General features: G+C 50.0%; 1 protein-coding gene across 3 annotated transcripts in view; it reads left to right on the forward strand.

Annotated features, from left to right (window-relative positions):
* The first annotated feature begins 7,275 nt into the window (after positions 1-7,275).
* Positions 7,276-14,058, forward strand: part of Pknox1 (PBX/knotted 1 homeobox 1) — a 39,815-nt gene continuing 33,032 nt past the window's right edge. For 2 of the 3 annotated variants that reach the window (XM_040732191.1, XM_040732193.1), the window contains exon 1: positions 7,306-7,414. The gene's annotated coding sequence lies outside the window, so the exon portion shown is untranslated. Of the gene's footprint in view, positions 7,415-14,058 lie in introns of all 3 variants that reach the window. The other variant, XM_040732192.1, reaches the window with a different exon arrangement.

Here is a 14,058-nt window from a genome sequence, read left to right on the forward strand (position 1 = left end):
AGGACTGTATGCTTGCATGAGCTGGAAGCCAGCTAGCTGGGAAGAGAGACAGCTGAGGCTCCAGCCAGGAGTGTTCGGTAGTGTAAACAAACAGTCCTATCTCCGACTCCGGGGAATTTACCCTTCTCAACTCTTTATGTTTAGGAAATTCCATATCATCAGGAGGTGTATCGGGGAGAGAGAAAGTGTAGCAGCAGACTAGAATCAAATTGATCTTAGAAACAGTGACAATGCTTCATAGCCATCAGTATGGTCATATCAAGAGGCAGACGGGGGTGAGGGAGGGAAGGAGAAGGGTGGGGAGAGAGAAAAATGCTGGGAGGGAGTGGAGAGACTAAGAGCCCTTGTGTGTGGCTGGCAGGGGCACAAAACCACACAGCTGCTGTGGAAACAGGGTGGCGGCTGCTCCAGAGATTAAACATGGATTTGTGAAACGGCGTGGTGACATACACCTGTCATGAAGTGGGATGCAGGGCCAATCCCATCTACACGATAAGTTCAAGACCAGCCTGTGATGCATGCAACCTTGTTTAAATGCAAACAAACAATCACGAAAGGTCTAGAGAGCTACCACGTCCTGCTCTTCCACAAGACCCAAGTTTGGTTCCCAACACCCATATCAGGTGGCTCGCAGCCTCCAGTAACTCCAGCTCCAGGGAGAAGGTCCTTGGATCCCTGCACTCATGTGCAACCCTGCCCCATACACATATCCATAATTCAAATCAAAATCTTTTTTAAAAGCTCTTAAAATGGGACCCAGCAACTCCACACTTCCAGTTTGGGGGCCGATACCCAAAAACTGAAAGCAGGATTTCAAAGAGCACTCTGCACACCCATGTTCAGAGAAGCCCTATTCTCAATTGCAAATATTTGGAAGCAACCCAAATACCCCAAGGGTGATGGGTGGGCTAAGACATTGGGATCCATACACATAATGGAACAGGCTTCAGCCTTCAATAAGGGTAGCCTTTCAGCCTTCAAAGGGAAGGGAATCCTATACTTACTACATCATGGGCCAGAAGCCAGAGGGCTTTGAGAAATGTTTAAAATGGATCAATGTTCCTAGCAAAAAACAAACAAACAAACAAACAAACAAAAAAAAACACAGAAGGAACCTTGACTCAGCCTGCTGGCTCCTTTGTCAGACTGAGCTGGGCACAGCCAAGCTGACCTGTCCCCAGCCCCACACTGGGCAGGAGGATGAAGAAGAGCTTGTCCCTGCAGGAAGACATTTGTGCTTACTTCCCTGGTTTCATTGAAAACACATTTTACAGTGCTGGGCCTGAAGGGTCACCTCTGTAATATCAACATTAGGGACACCGGAGCAGAAAGATTGCCAAGTTGAAGGCTAGCCTGGGCCACCTAGCAAGACCCTGACTCAGACAGGACGAAACAACACTTTACAAAATGTCAGCATCCCTCAAATCTGTGTATCTAATTTGGAAGCTGACCCCCCTCCAAAGAGGAACTGGAGCTACAACTGGTCACACGAGTTGCTTCTGCTTGTAAGTAAGCGGGGGGGCATGGGCGCAGTGCAGCATGGTTACTTGTGGCCTGGGGGACTGGGTCTGTCTAACCCACAGTGTAATCCCCCTGCCTCTGCACTGAGCAGCATGGGTATCACTAGCTAGCTTCTGGCCCTGCATCTCAGGGGCCTGTATGATGCCTAGACATGAGCACAGTTGTTCTGGGTCAGGCCTTGGACAAAGGCTGGATCTAGAATGCATCCAAAGCTTCAAGCTGTCAGAGTAAAACCAAGAACCATGGAAGCCAGAACCTTGTAGCTCTGGGTTGCTGCTTACACTCTCAGGGAACATGTCTTGCCAGAAGGTGAGATCTGACACCCGCACAACACCTCCAGGGTAGCCTCTCAGCAAACAAGTTAGAGAGAAGAAGGTTTTAAGTTTCCATGTGGGTCGGTGGTTACCTTCACAAGACCCCTGAGATTACCAATTTAAGAAGGAAGGTTTAAGCCCGGCGTTGGTGGTGCACGCCTTTAATCTCAGCACTCGGGAGGCAGAGGCAGGCGGATCTCTGTGAGTTGGAGGTCAGCCTGGTCTAAAGAGCGAGTTCCAGGACAGCGTCCAAAACAATACAGAGAAACACTGTCTCAAAAAGAAAGAAAGAAAGAAAGAAGGAAAGAAGGAATGAAAAAGAAAGAAAGAAAGAAAGAAAGAAAGAAAGAAAGAAAGAAAGAAAGAAAGAAAGAGCCTGTGCCAGAGGAAGCTCCTCACACAGCATCCAGGAAGCAAAACAGAAGCAGGACTGTGTCCCCAGTGTACTCCTTCAGGGCAGGCCTCCAGTGAGCTGACTCCTCCCTCTAGGCTCCACCTATTAAGGGCCCCAGCGCCTCCCAACATCACAGACCAGTGACCAAGTCTTTGATGCACAGCCTTCTGAGGACTGTTCTCCAAACTGTAGCAGTTACCAGCTGAGAAATGCTGTCACTCTGGTGCCAGGGTCTGAGCCCACGTATGGACCGCCTTTAATCAGTGGGATCCTGCTGAATGGAGTGGGGGTTGGGGTGGGGAATGGACAGCTGATAGAGTCCTCATGCAGCAAGGACCTGGTACCTCCTGAACAGCTGTTTCCGGACTGGAATTCCCTCATGCCTCTGATCCCGTGTAGGTTGAATTGTGCATAGCGGGGAGAGCACAACACAGCAAAACAACCCAACTGTTTTCTCCTCCACTTAGAGCACATCCGTGGTTTTAATCTGGTGGATTTCTCAGGTGGGAGATTCAGTCAACCCTGGCTCCACCCGGAACATCAGATCCCATAGGCCGAGACTGAACCCCCTACAGGATGGACCCCACTTCAGACAATAGCTTCAGGTCCTGACTGGCATGGGTGTTCTTGATAGGTTCACTATAAGCTGGAGGTTTTCGTGACTTGAATTTGAATTCCTCCGGGCATATTTTACCATTTGCTAGAAGTGTTCACAGAACTCAGAAAGATGTTTTACTTACACGTATCTTTTTATTTTTAAAGGGGACAATTTAGAGCCAACCAGGTGTGGGAGGTTCTGAGGTACAGGGAAAGGGCATGTGCTGCCATGTCCTCAGGGGTCACTACCCTCTACAGCCCCCATACCTGGAAGTTCTCTGAACCGTGCAGTTCCTGTTTGTTGCTTTTCTGTTGCTCTGATAGAGCACCATGAGCAAGGCAGTTTATAGAAGGTAGAGTTTATTGGGGATTATGGTTCCAGAGGGTTAGAGTCCATCACAGTGGGAAGAGCATGGCAGGAAGCAGCAGGCAGGCATGGTGGTACAACAGGAAGCCAAGAGCTCACATCTTGAACGATAAGCACAAAGTCAAGAGGGGTAGGGGGAACCCACATGAGATTTTTTAAATCTCACTCCTGCTTCTAGTGATGTTCTTTCTCCAGCAAGGCCATACCTCTTTAAGCTTCACAAACAGAACCATACCATGTATAGGGAACCAAGTATTCAAATGCTTGAGACTATGGGGACATCCCATTCAAACCACATTTCCTTCTCAGAGGAAGAGGGGAGAGGGCAGAAAGCTCTAGGCTCCCTAATCAGAGCTGGTCTTTTTGGTGGCCTTCCCGCATTTAGGAGCCACCAAGAGTTGCCCCATTAAGACAAAAGATGCTCCTATCACCCAGCAAATCTCAAAGGGCTGGGAGCCCGAGAACAAGGACCAGAATAATGTGCTGGCTGGCTTTAAATTAATGTGGCACAAGCTCAAGTCATTCCAAAGGAGGGAGCCTCGATTAAGAAAAATGCCTCCATAAGATCTGTCTGTAGGCAAGTGTTGGCGGTGCACGCCTTTAATCCCAGCACTCTGGAGACAGATGCAGGATCTCTGTGAGTTCGAGGCCAGCCTGGTCTACAGAGCGAGTTCCAGGACAGCCTCCAAAACAATACAGAAAAACCCTGTCTCAAAAAAAAAAAAAAAAAAAAAAAAGCAAGCAGGCTGAGCAAGTCATGGGGAGCAAGCCAGTAAGCAGCACCCCTCCATGAACTCTGCCTCAGCTCCTGCCTCCAGGTTCCTGCCCTGCTTGAGTTTCTGTCCTCACTTCCTTTGGTGACTCAGTGATACGGGGAAGTGCAAGTCGAATAAACCCTTTCTCCTGAACTTGTTTGGGTTATAGTGTTTCATCATAGTAATATTAACCCTAAGACAACAATAAATGCGTCCCAGTGCCTGTTACCAAGGAAATTATACAGGTGTTAGGAACCAGGATGAAGCCAAAGTGTACATTTTGGGTTATTGTTGATAAGAAACATAGGCGTCATTCTAAAAGAAATAAGAGATAGTGGCCAAGGGACACAGATTCAGACCACAATGAATGACATAGCCCACTGTGAAAGAGGTTATATGGACAGAGGGCAGTCATAAGTATTCACCAATTAGCAGACAGAGGGACCTCTTATATAGGTGCACTCTGATGACAATTTTAGCTTTAGGTCTGCCATGTTCAACAATGCATTCCCAGAGCTTCCCCAACAGCCACAATGATTCAGGCCATATATGAAAATGCTTAGTAAGTGTATTATAGGGGTAAGAAAAACAATGTCAGGGTAGCTCTCAATAGTGCCCATCACCTAGTTAAAATGAAATCCTTAGGTGGGCACTGGTCCAGGCTGGCCCGTGTCCTTACACAAGAGGAAGAGCTTGGATGCTGAACACACACGGGACATGCAAGCAGGGTGAAGCATCTGGGCATCTGCACCTCCCACTGCCAAAACCTTGAGGGAAGCTATGGTGCAGGGGGCAGACCTTCCCACAGAGCCTGGGGGTGTGGGTGTGAGTCTGACCCTTGAGACCCCCCCTCAGGTAGTAAATTGCTTGGTAGTTATGGTGTCCCTAGGAAACTTGTATGCCTCTATAAAGAGACTTGGAATTAAAGAAACACTTTAGTGTTGTCATTTTTTTTTTTTTTTTTTGGTTTTTACGAGACAGGGTTTCTCTGTATTGTTTTGGAGGCTATCGGTCCAGCCCGGCCTCGAACTCACAGAGATCCGCCTGCCTCTGCCTCCCGAGTGCTGGGATTAAAGGCGTGCGCCACCACCGCCCGGCTAGTGTTGTCATTTTTAAAAAGTGATTAGAGAGAGAAAGACACCATGTGACAGAGTTCAAGTAGAGGATTTTGTATTAGGGGAAAGGGATCGTAAAAAGGGGAAAAGGATGCCGGGCATCAGTGGCGTGTGCCTTTAATCCCAGCACTAGGGAGGCAGAGGCAGGAGGATCTCTGTGAGTTTGAGGCCAACCTGGTCTACAGAGCAAGTTCCAGGACAGCCTCCAAAGCCACAGAGAAACCCTGTCTCAAAAAAACAAAGCAAAACAAAAAACAAAGAAAAGGGGGAGGGGGGAGGAAGGAGACCTCCTGACAAACTCAGCTGCTTCAGTGGGCTGGGTGGAAGACAACTGGAGACTTCAGCCCGTGCCTTCACCTCTTCCTAGGACACTAGCCTCGGCCACTGCACAGGACCCGGTTTAAGAGGGTTTTCACTTTCTGCAATGGTTAGTTTTTGTTACTCTGACAAACTAGAGTCACCTGGGAAGCCAATACTTTAAATGAAGAATTGCCTCCATCGTATTTGCCTTGGGAATATCTGCGGGACTTTTTCCTAGTTGCTGATTGATGTGGGAGGACACAGATTATTGTGGGGGGGGCAGCCTTGGGCAGGTGGTCCTGGGTTGTTTAACAAAGCAAGCTGATCAAGCCATGGAGAGCAAGTCAGTAAGCAGTGGTCCTTTGTGGTCTCTGCTTCAGTTCCTGCCTTGACGTCCCTCAAAGACAGCATAATGTGGAAATAAGCGCTTTCCTCTCCCAGGTGTTTTGGTCAGTGCTTTATCAGTGACCCAAAGCGAACCAGGACACCTCCCCTTGACCCCTTGTTGATACCTTGAAATTCTTAGCATCTTTTTGTTTTCTTGGCTTCATGTATTCCATGACGGCCAGGAATCCAGTATGTAGCCAAGGATGGTTTTTCTGACCCCCCTGCTTCTACTTCCCAATAACTGGGACGGCAGGTGTATCACCCAGGGAATTGCGTGTGCTGGGGATTCAACCTCGGGCTTTGTGTATGCGAGGCAAGCACTCTATTCACTGAGTGATACATCTTCAGCGCCCCCAAACTCACTTTTTTCCAGATTCTATTATTGTAGTTATTTTGTGTGTAAATGTGTATGCACACCACACATGTGTGTTGGTAGCTTGTTCCCTCTTTCCACATGGGTTCCATGAACCGAACCGTAGCTACAAAGGGCGCGATGCTCTTGCTTCCCGGTGTCTGTGGAGCCCTGAGGACACAGGAAAGTCCTCTGAGCTGTGAATGCTGGGTCTACCTCATTGCATTTCCAGCCGCCAGGTCTTCGCGTACAAGGTTCCTCCTGCGGAGTGTGGGGTTAGCAGAACCGCTTTCTTTATGCTGTAGGTGGATGCAAAGCAATGATCACACACACACAGGTGGCCACTGCTTAATAAAATAAATGAACCTAGACAAGCCAGGCAAATTGAGGGCCTCCATCTCGGTCTTTCAGTGAAGCCGCGGAGCCCGTGGGGTACGCGGCTGCAGATGATCTGGTTAGGCAGAGCTCCAACTAGAGACGTTTTCCAGTCCTCCTAAGGAAGGGCAAGCTATTTGCCTGGAGTTGGGGTGCACTTGAGTCCCCTGGGAGGGAGGCCGAGGGGGCCAGCGGCCAGTCCGTAGCCACTTCCCAGACATCATGGTCAGTGGGTGGCGGGACGCTCAGGAGACCGCACCTAGGGCCAGGTCCCAGGGCAGACACCACAGGCGCTCAGTCCTCAAAGATGCACCACCCGCTGACCCCCGCGCCTACCCCAGCTCCAGAATCGGGATTGCTAGGCGCCGCACAGGCAGAAGGGCTGGGGCCGGCCCAGAATCGCGGGTCTAAAGATGGTACAGCCCGTACTCCCCGCCAGAGCCGCAGATGGTTCCTGCCGGCTCGGCAATCCTCTCTCCAACAGCGGAGGCGGGCGCAGAGGGGGGCGTGGTCTATAGCGATCTGAGCCACGCCTTCGTTGCATAGTCATGAGATGGTAAGCTCTGCCTCCGGGGCGGGGCGGGCAGCTACTGGCGGTGGGGCTGGGCCGTTGGGTGGGGCCCGGCTGAAGGAGCGCGGCGGGGCGGGACCGGTCTCTGCCCCGCCCCACCTGCGCCCGCCCCGCCCCCTGCCTCGCCCCCGCCCGCCGCCGCCCCGCCCTGTGCCCGCCGCCGCGCTGGGCGGGGGCGGGGCCCGGGGCCTGTAGGCCCCGCCCCCGCGGTGAATATTGATGCGGCGCGCGTCGGCGTCGCCCTCCTCCCATTGAGCGAGGCTGTGTCGCGTGGCCCAGCGTCGGCGTGACGGTTGGACGCGGGCGCGGCACTGCGGGTCCCGATTGCTGCAGCCGCTTGTCAGTGTGATGAAGATTGGCACCCAGGTAAGCTGTCACTCAACCGCTCCGCCGCCGCCGCCGCCGCTCTCGCCGCCGCCGTCCCTATCAATCACACCGGCCGAGGCCGCCGCTGCCGCCGCCGCCTCCGCCGCTGCCTCTTCCGCCGCGGGCCGGGCGGGTGGTCGGGCGGGCGGTGCCCGGGGCCGCACTTGACCCGCGCCCGGGGCGGGGGCGGGGGCGGGGGAGGGGAGCGCCGATGGGGGAAGGGGGCGCCGCTGCGGCCGCGGCGCGGGGGCGCGCCCGGCTTGTTTTCCTGTGTGGGTTCAGGGGCGCGGAAATTTCTGGAAGGCGGCAGGGCCTCCGCGCTGGGCCCCGCTCGAGGCGCGCGCCTAACCGTCGCTCACGGAGCGCGGCGCGCGGGCGGCGGGGGCGCGCGGGCCGGCGGGGGCGCGCGGGCCGAGGGCCGGGGGCGGCGAGGCAGGAAGATGGCGGCGGGGTCCGCGGCCCTGAGGGGCGGCCCGAGCCATCGTGGGGCTCCCCGCGGGAGTCCGCGGACGGGGACGGTGACAGCGTGCCGCGCGTGTCCACGGCCCACCGGGAATCGCTTCTTAGGGAGCGCTCGGCCCGCTGTTCCTGCTCCGTGTCTTCCTGCGAAGGGAAGCGGTGCAGATGAGGAGGACGGAGCCCGCCGACCCCGGGGCTCCGGGCTCCTCCGACCGCGGCCCTGCGCCGTCGGTCCCGCCACTCCACCCGGGAGCGCGGGCCGCGGGGCCCACGTTTGCGCTCACGCCTGGGGTTCTGGATAGCTGAGACATAGGTGTCGGCCTCGCCACGGAAGCTTCTTCCAGAAGTGACTGGTGTTTGTTGTTTGTTTTGTTTTACTTGTAATTGCTTTCCACTAAAGGATGGAAGAACCCGCCTCTGTGCAGGCCTCCTGTCTTTGGCATTTGAAAAATGAGCTTTCTCTAAATACTCCGAGGAAGGTTTGACTGAGGCGGGAACGCGATGCTAGCACACTTTGTTGCTCAGGTTGGGGTCTGGGTGATGCAGGAGTCAGCAGATGCTCTCAGCCTGGGGCATGTGTTGCATCCCGCTGCTATAGGAGCGTTGAGTCTTAAGATCCACCTTTGTGTGAGGTGCTGCTGAAGTTCCTGGCAAACTTTGCCACCAGGGCACCGGGAGTGGAGGCGACTTAAGAGAGGAGAAAGCATGGCTGGAAGGGTAGCTCGATCCCCACAGTCTGTGAGTCAGGTTTCACGTTTAGTTCGGTTTCTTTGGTTTTGTACCCTAACTTTAGGAAAGTCCTTATTGTGAATTGTGGAAACAAAGTCACTACAGGAGTAGTAACATTCAGTTACAAGCTTGATTTTGATCGGTTGTTGTTAAAACTAGAACTGTTCAGAGGGGGGAAAATTGCCAAAGTTCAAAGGGTGCTGTAACTTTCTCAGGGTCAAACAGAGAACCAGCCGTATTGAAATGGCTATCAAAAGTATCGACCCACAGTAGAGAGGCTCTCCTCGGAGCTCTGGATTAGCTCACCGAGCAGCCAGGCTGAGCAGACCTCTCCAAGCCCTTTGGGAATGAGGTGAGGTTTCTGTGACAACTCGAGATGCTTTGTGGACATACCACACTGACCATACTAGATCTCCTGATCGTACTGTCTGTCTTCCTCCTCGAAGAGCTGTAGCATACCTGGGAGCTACTGCAGATATTTTTGGTTTTGGTTTTGTTAAGTTTCAGATACTTAGTTTAAAGGTACCTCATTAGAAACCCATGTACAGCCGGGCAGTGATGGCGCTCGCCCTTAATCCCACCACTCGGGAGGCAGAAGCAGGCGGAGATCTCTGTTAGTTTGAGGCAGGGCTGGACCGACAGCCTCCAAAACAATACAGAGAAACCCTGTCTTGTAAAACCAAAAAAAAAAAAAAAAAAAAAAAAAGAAACCCATGTACATTCAGCTATCTTTGTTAGGAATATGGATAGATGATTTGTCGTCCCCCCACACACAGATGGTTGTTTGGTGGCAGAGGTGACAAGGAATTGAGTAGTAAAACGGGGACTTGATGTCCTGATGTGGTGGTGTGGCCTCATAATGGTTGACAGGTAAGATTGGGTGGATTAGCCGTGTTGTGTCCATGTGTCTTAAGTTCTGTTCAGATCTTGTATAAAGTGAAGTGTGCTGCGTATAGAAAAAGTTGATGGTGGAGACCGAGAGAATGAACAAACTCTGGGCTGGACCGTCATTTGGTGCAAAGCGTCCACAGGCCTGTCCACAAAGGTTGCTAAGTGTTCCATGGCTGAGAGGATGCCAGGTAGCTTAGCCTGCTGCAGCCCTTGTCCATTTGTCAGCCCCTGCTGTTTAGCTATGGTTTCTGGGAGCTTTCTGCAGAAGGCAGTCTGTGGTGACTGGCCTGTGGTTGAAAAGTCCTGTTTCTGTGGTGGTCTGTGGTTCTTTGGACATGCCTCGGGAGCATGGGAAGAGGGTGGAGAAGCTTCTAATTCCAAGTCTTTCCAGGGAGATGTGGGGTTGAGGAAGGATAGCTGTAGTATATTCAGAATCTTGAAAACCACTAGGCAGGGGTGTAGCTCATTGACAGAGCTCTTGCTTTACGGAGCCATGAAGTGGATTTGGAGCAGCCCTACCCCAGATGATTTTATTGTCGTGGGCCTTTCTCTGGAATGATATCATCCATGTGTCATCCTGATGTGTCAAGCTATAGACAGGCCCTTCCTCCCTCCTGAGGAGAGATTAGTGTGGATTGTCAGTGCACTGTATGTGTAAGGTAATTTCTGCTCAGGTTAATCCTGTCATCCTAAAGGCCTGTATAAGTTGTTTGGCCCACCCTCTGGTAGAGTAAAGCCTTCTCAGGTGACATTTTATGTGTGCTCAGTAGGATAAGACAACAGGAGTCAGGTGGGCTCCCTTTGTAATCGCCGCAATGTCTGGTCCTTACCCAACTCCACCTCACATTCTCTCAGTCCCCGCTTCTGCCTTCGTCATCCTCTCCCTTTTGTTAGCCATGGACCCCATACATCCCCTTCCACACACTGACCCCTGGGCTAGCAGACTGCCTTTTTAAACATTAAACTCTTCCCAGCAACCACATTTTACTTTCTGTGTGTATGAAGGTGGCAATTTTAGATATCCCATATAAGTGGAATAAAACATTTATCTTTTTGTGATTGGCTCATTTCACTTAATAAAATTTCATCCATACTTTAGCTTGCCTCAGCGTTTCCAGATTTTTAAGTCTAATAAAGCTCCATCCTATATATGCCCTGTGTTTTGTTCATCTACCCATTGCTGAACACTTGGTTCCTTCTGACTTTTGGCTATTGTGACTAATGTGGCCATGAATATGAGTGTGGCTATGTGAGGCTCTGATATAGTCTCAGAAGTAGATTGTTAATTACATTTTAAAGAACCATTATCCCGTTTGTCCACAGTGGCAGTGCTGTCCTCCAGGTTTTCAACTTCTCAACATCTGACTTTTGGGTGTTTGGTTGCCCAGAGCTTTGGGAACAGCAGGCGAGCACTAACCACTGAGCCACACTCCTAGCACCAGTTTGCTGTGTTGTTGTTTGTTAATTGTTATCCTGATGGGTGTGAGATGGCCTTTTGTAGTTTTAATTGCATTTCTCTAGTGCATGTTGAACATCTTTTCCTGGGTTTATTTACCATTTGTGTTTTCTTTGGAGAAATTTCTTCTTTAAGTTCTTTGCCCCACTTTTGAATCTACTTTCTATACATACATTTTATGTATAAATTGTTAAAGTACTTCTGTATCTGGCATTATATAATTTTATGCATGTTGACATGTTTCTTATCTTAAAATTTTAAAGTTGGGCCAGAGAGATGGCTCAGCAGTTAAAGAAAGGTGCTTGCCACCAAACCTGACAACCTGAGTTCAATCCCAAATCCCACAAGGTAGAAGACGAGAACTGACTTCTGCAAGTTGCCCTTTACCCCCACATTAGCTGTGGCATTGTATACACACAATAAAGAAATAAATTTAATTTAAAAATGTGTCAAGATTTTTTTCTTTATCTTTTTTAAATATCTGACGGTTATGCCTAATGAGTCAGGGCCTTTGAGTATTTAGTTTTTGATACTGTCTATATGTTTTCCTTCTGAAAACTGGCTTTCCTCCAATCTACTCAACATGGTACTAGCTTGGTTGATGAGGAATCTGCAATGGAAAGGCAGCAGTTGCTGGAAGATGGGCCCTCTGGAGCCTTTTTCTATAGTGCACTGTGGATGTCTCTGGGCCTTTTTCTATAGTGCACTGTGGATGTCTGGGGCCTTTTTCTATAGTGCACTGTGGATGTCTCTGGGCCTTTTTCTATAGTGCACTGTGGACGTCTCTGGGCAGCACTGGCAGTGCCTGAGGGAGGACTGTCCTGGGGCGAGGGTGCTCAGCATGGAAGAGTTAAGGTCCCTATTTTCCACTTTCTTCCTTTGCTTTCTTTGTGCTAGGGATTGAACATGGGACACTGTACATGGTAAGCACACATCACCACTGCTGTAGTCTGCACCCATCTCATAGGACAGTTTCATTGATCTAATAACAAGGACATTATGTAAGTTTTGTGTGTCAGTTTGTATTGATGCCAGTGATAGACAGTCACATAGTCTTAAAGCTTTGATGATGAGTTTAGTAGCTATGACAGCCCATCCAACTGGGCCTATCAAAACACATTCTAAAACCTGTGAAATGTCTTTTGTTAGGGCCAAGGAGATAACAGGTAAAGTGTTTGCTACTCGTGTGAACCCAGCTCAGATCCTCAGACCCACATAAAGCCTGATGTGGTAGCCCTTGTGTAAATCCCAGCAGTCCTGTGGGATGGAAGGCAGAGAGACAAGAGAATCCCTGGAAACTGTGAGCCATCTGGCCTGGCAAATGCAGCAGCAGACAAAAAGTGGAAGGTGAGGACTGACTGTCTCAGCCGATCTCCTCACACCCATGCTGTAGCCCACATCCCGGCACTCACCCGTATCCTGACATACATACGTCTTTGTTATTAGAAATTTGCTATGTCTTTAGTTTGATTCTGTAGAGTTTTATTTTGTTTTTTTTGCTGTGTATGTAGCCCAGGCTTGCCTCACACCATTCTTCGTTTGAGCCTCCACGTGGCTGAGCTGTCTGAGTGTAGGGGGTTGTAAGAGTGCCACTGCCTGGCACAGGTTTTGTTTTAATAGGATTTAATATCTGATTTTTATTTGGATATTAAGTTTTAAATGGCACCTTCTCAAGCTTTGTTTGAAAACTAAAGTGGTTTCTTGGCAGATGTCTCTTTCAAATGAGTCACTTATTGACTGTATCTGCTGGGGGAAGAGAACTGGAGCTGTTTATGACTTCTGAGCCCCAGTCACCCGAGACTTCTTCTACAACAAAAGTCCCTGGACTTTATACTAGGTGCTTAATTCCCTAAATAGCTCCTGGAGAAGGGGTGCTTTTGAAGACCTTTGCCAGTGTTCCTAGAATGCCCTGGCTGTGAGGTGTATGAAAAAGCAGGTTGAATTTGGACAAAGACCGTCAGTTCTCAGGAGGATTCGTAACAGAAGAGCCAGCCCAGCACTCCCGAGTGCCGTCTGCATCCTTCTGTTGTCATGTCTGTCTCCTCTAGTGCTGGGTTTCCTGTCTGCAGATTCTAGGCTTGAACTTGCCTGGAATGCCCAGCTTTTCTGGATTAGGGTTGCCGAGGCTCACTGACGGCGGGTAGAACTGGGAAAGTTGTCCTGTGTTGCCGTGGCAGCTGGAAAGGAGCACAGGATGCTAGGGCCATCCAGTGGCTTGAGACATCACTAACTGAGTTGGTAAACATTTTAGGGGGGGTTAAGAGGAGTATTCTGGGATATTCAGGGCTACACAGAGAAACTCTACCTCTCTCCAAATAAACAAATAAATGAAAGAAAGAGAGAGACGTTTCTCTTTGGTTAGCTGTACTTTATTTAGATCAGGAGTTAGCCGGGATTAAAGACATGTGCCACCACCACTTAGCTTTAGTGGATATTTTTAAAATGTGTGAGTGTTTTTGCCAGTATGTATGTATGTGCACCACGTGTGTCTGGGGTCTGTGGAGGCCAGAAGAGGGCACTGGATGCCCTGGAAGTGGAGTCACACATGATTGTGAATGCCCATGTAAGTTCAGGGAAGTAAACCCTGTCCTCTGGAAGAGTAGTATGCACTTTAGCTCACCTTGAACTCCTGGGCTATAAAGGGATTTTCCTGAAGCAGCTTCTTGGGCTGCTGGACTGCAGGTGAGCACCTGCACACCTGGCTTGTAAACATGTTTATGTGTAACTGTTAATGCAGGGTTGTTAAGGAAAGCAACAGTGATAGATAATTACTGTTGACTTAGGTATTGTAGTATGAAAATAACCACCTGACAACTGAAGCTAGGTGAGGACGGGGAGCATACTACACATATAGGATGACTGAACAGAAAAAAACCTTTACAAAGGAGAATCGAAAAACAAAACCAGTCGACACAAACCCAAAATATCAGGAACCACACAGTTAGTTTGGAAGGGCTCAATCTTTCATCTGATAAAGCTCCAGACTGAGCAGAAAAGTGACTTCTAGCCAAATGATCTGGCTGTATAAGGCATCTCAGACTGGCAAGTAGATAGGGTAGAAAACTCAGCCTATCCGGAGCAACTGCCAGGCAAGATAAACTCTGCAAGG

Source organism: Mesocricetus auratus, unplaced genomic scaffold (genome assembly GCF_017639785.1).
Source record: "Mesocricetus auratus isolate SY011 unplaced genomic scaffold, BCM_Maur_2.0 Super-Scaffold_100027, whole genome shotgun sequence".
NCBI lineage: Eukaryota > Metazoa > Chordata > Mammalia > Rodentia > Cricetidae > Mesocricetus > Mesocricetus auratus.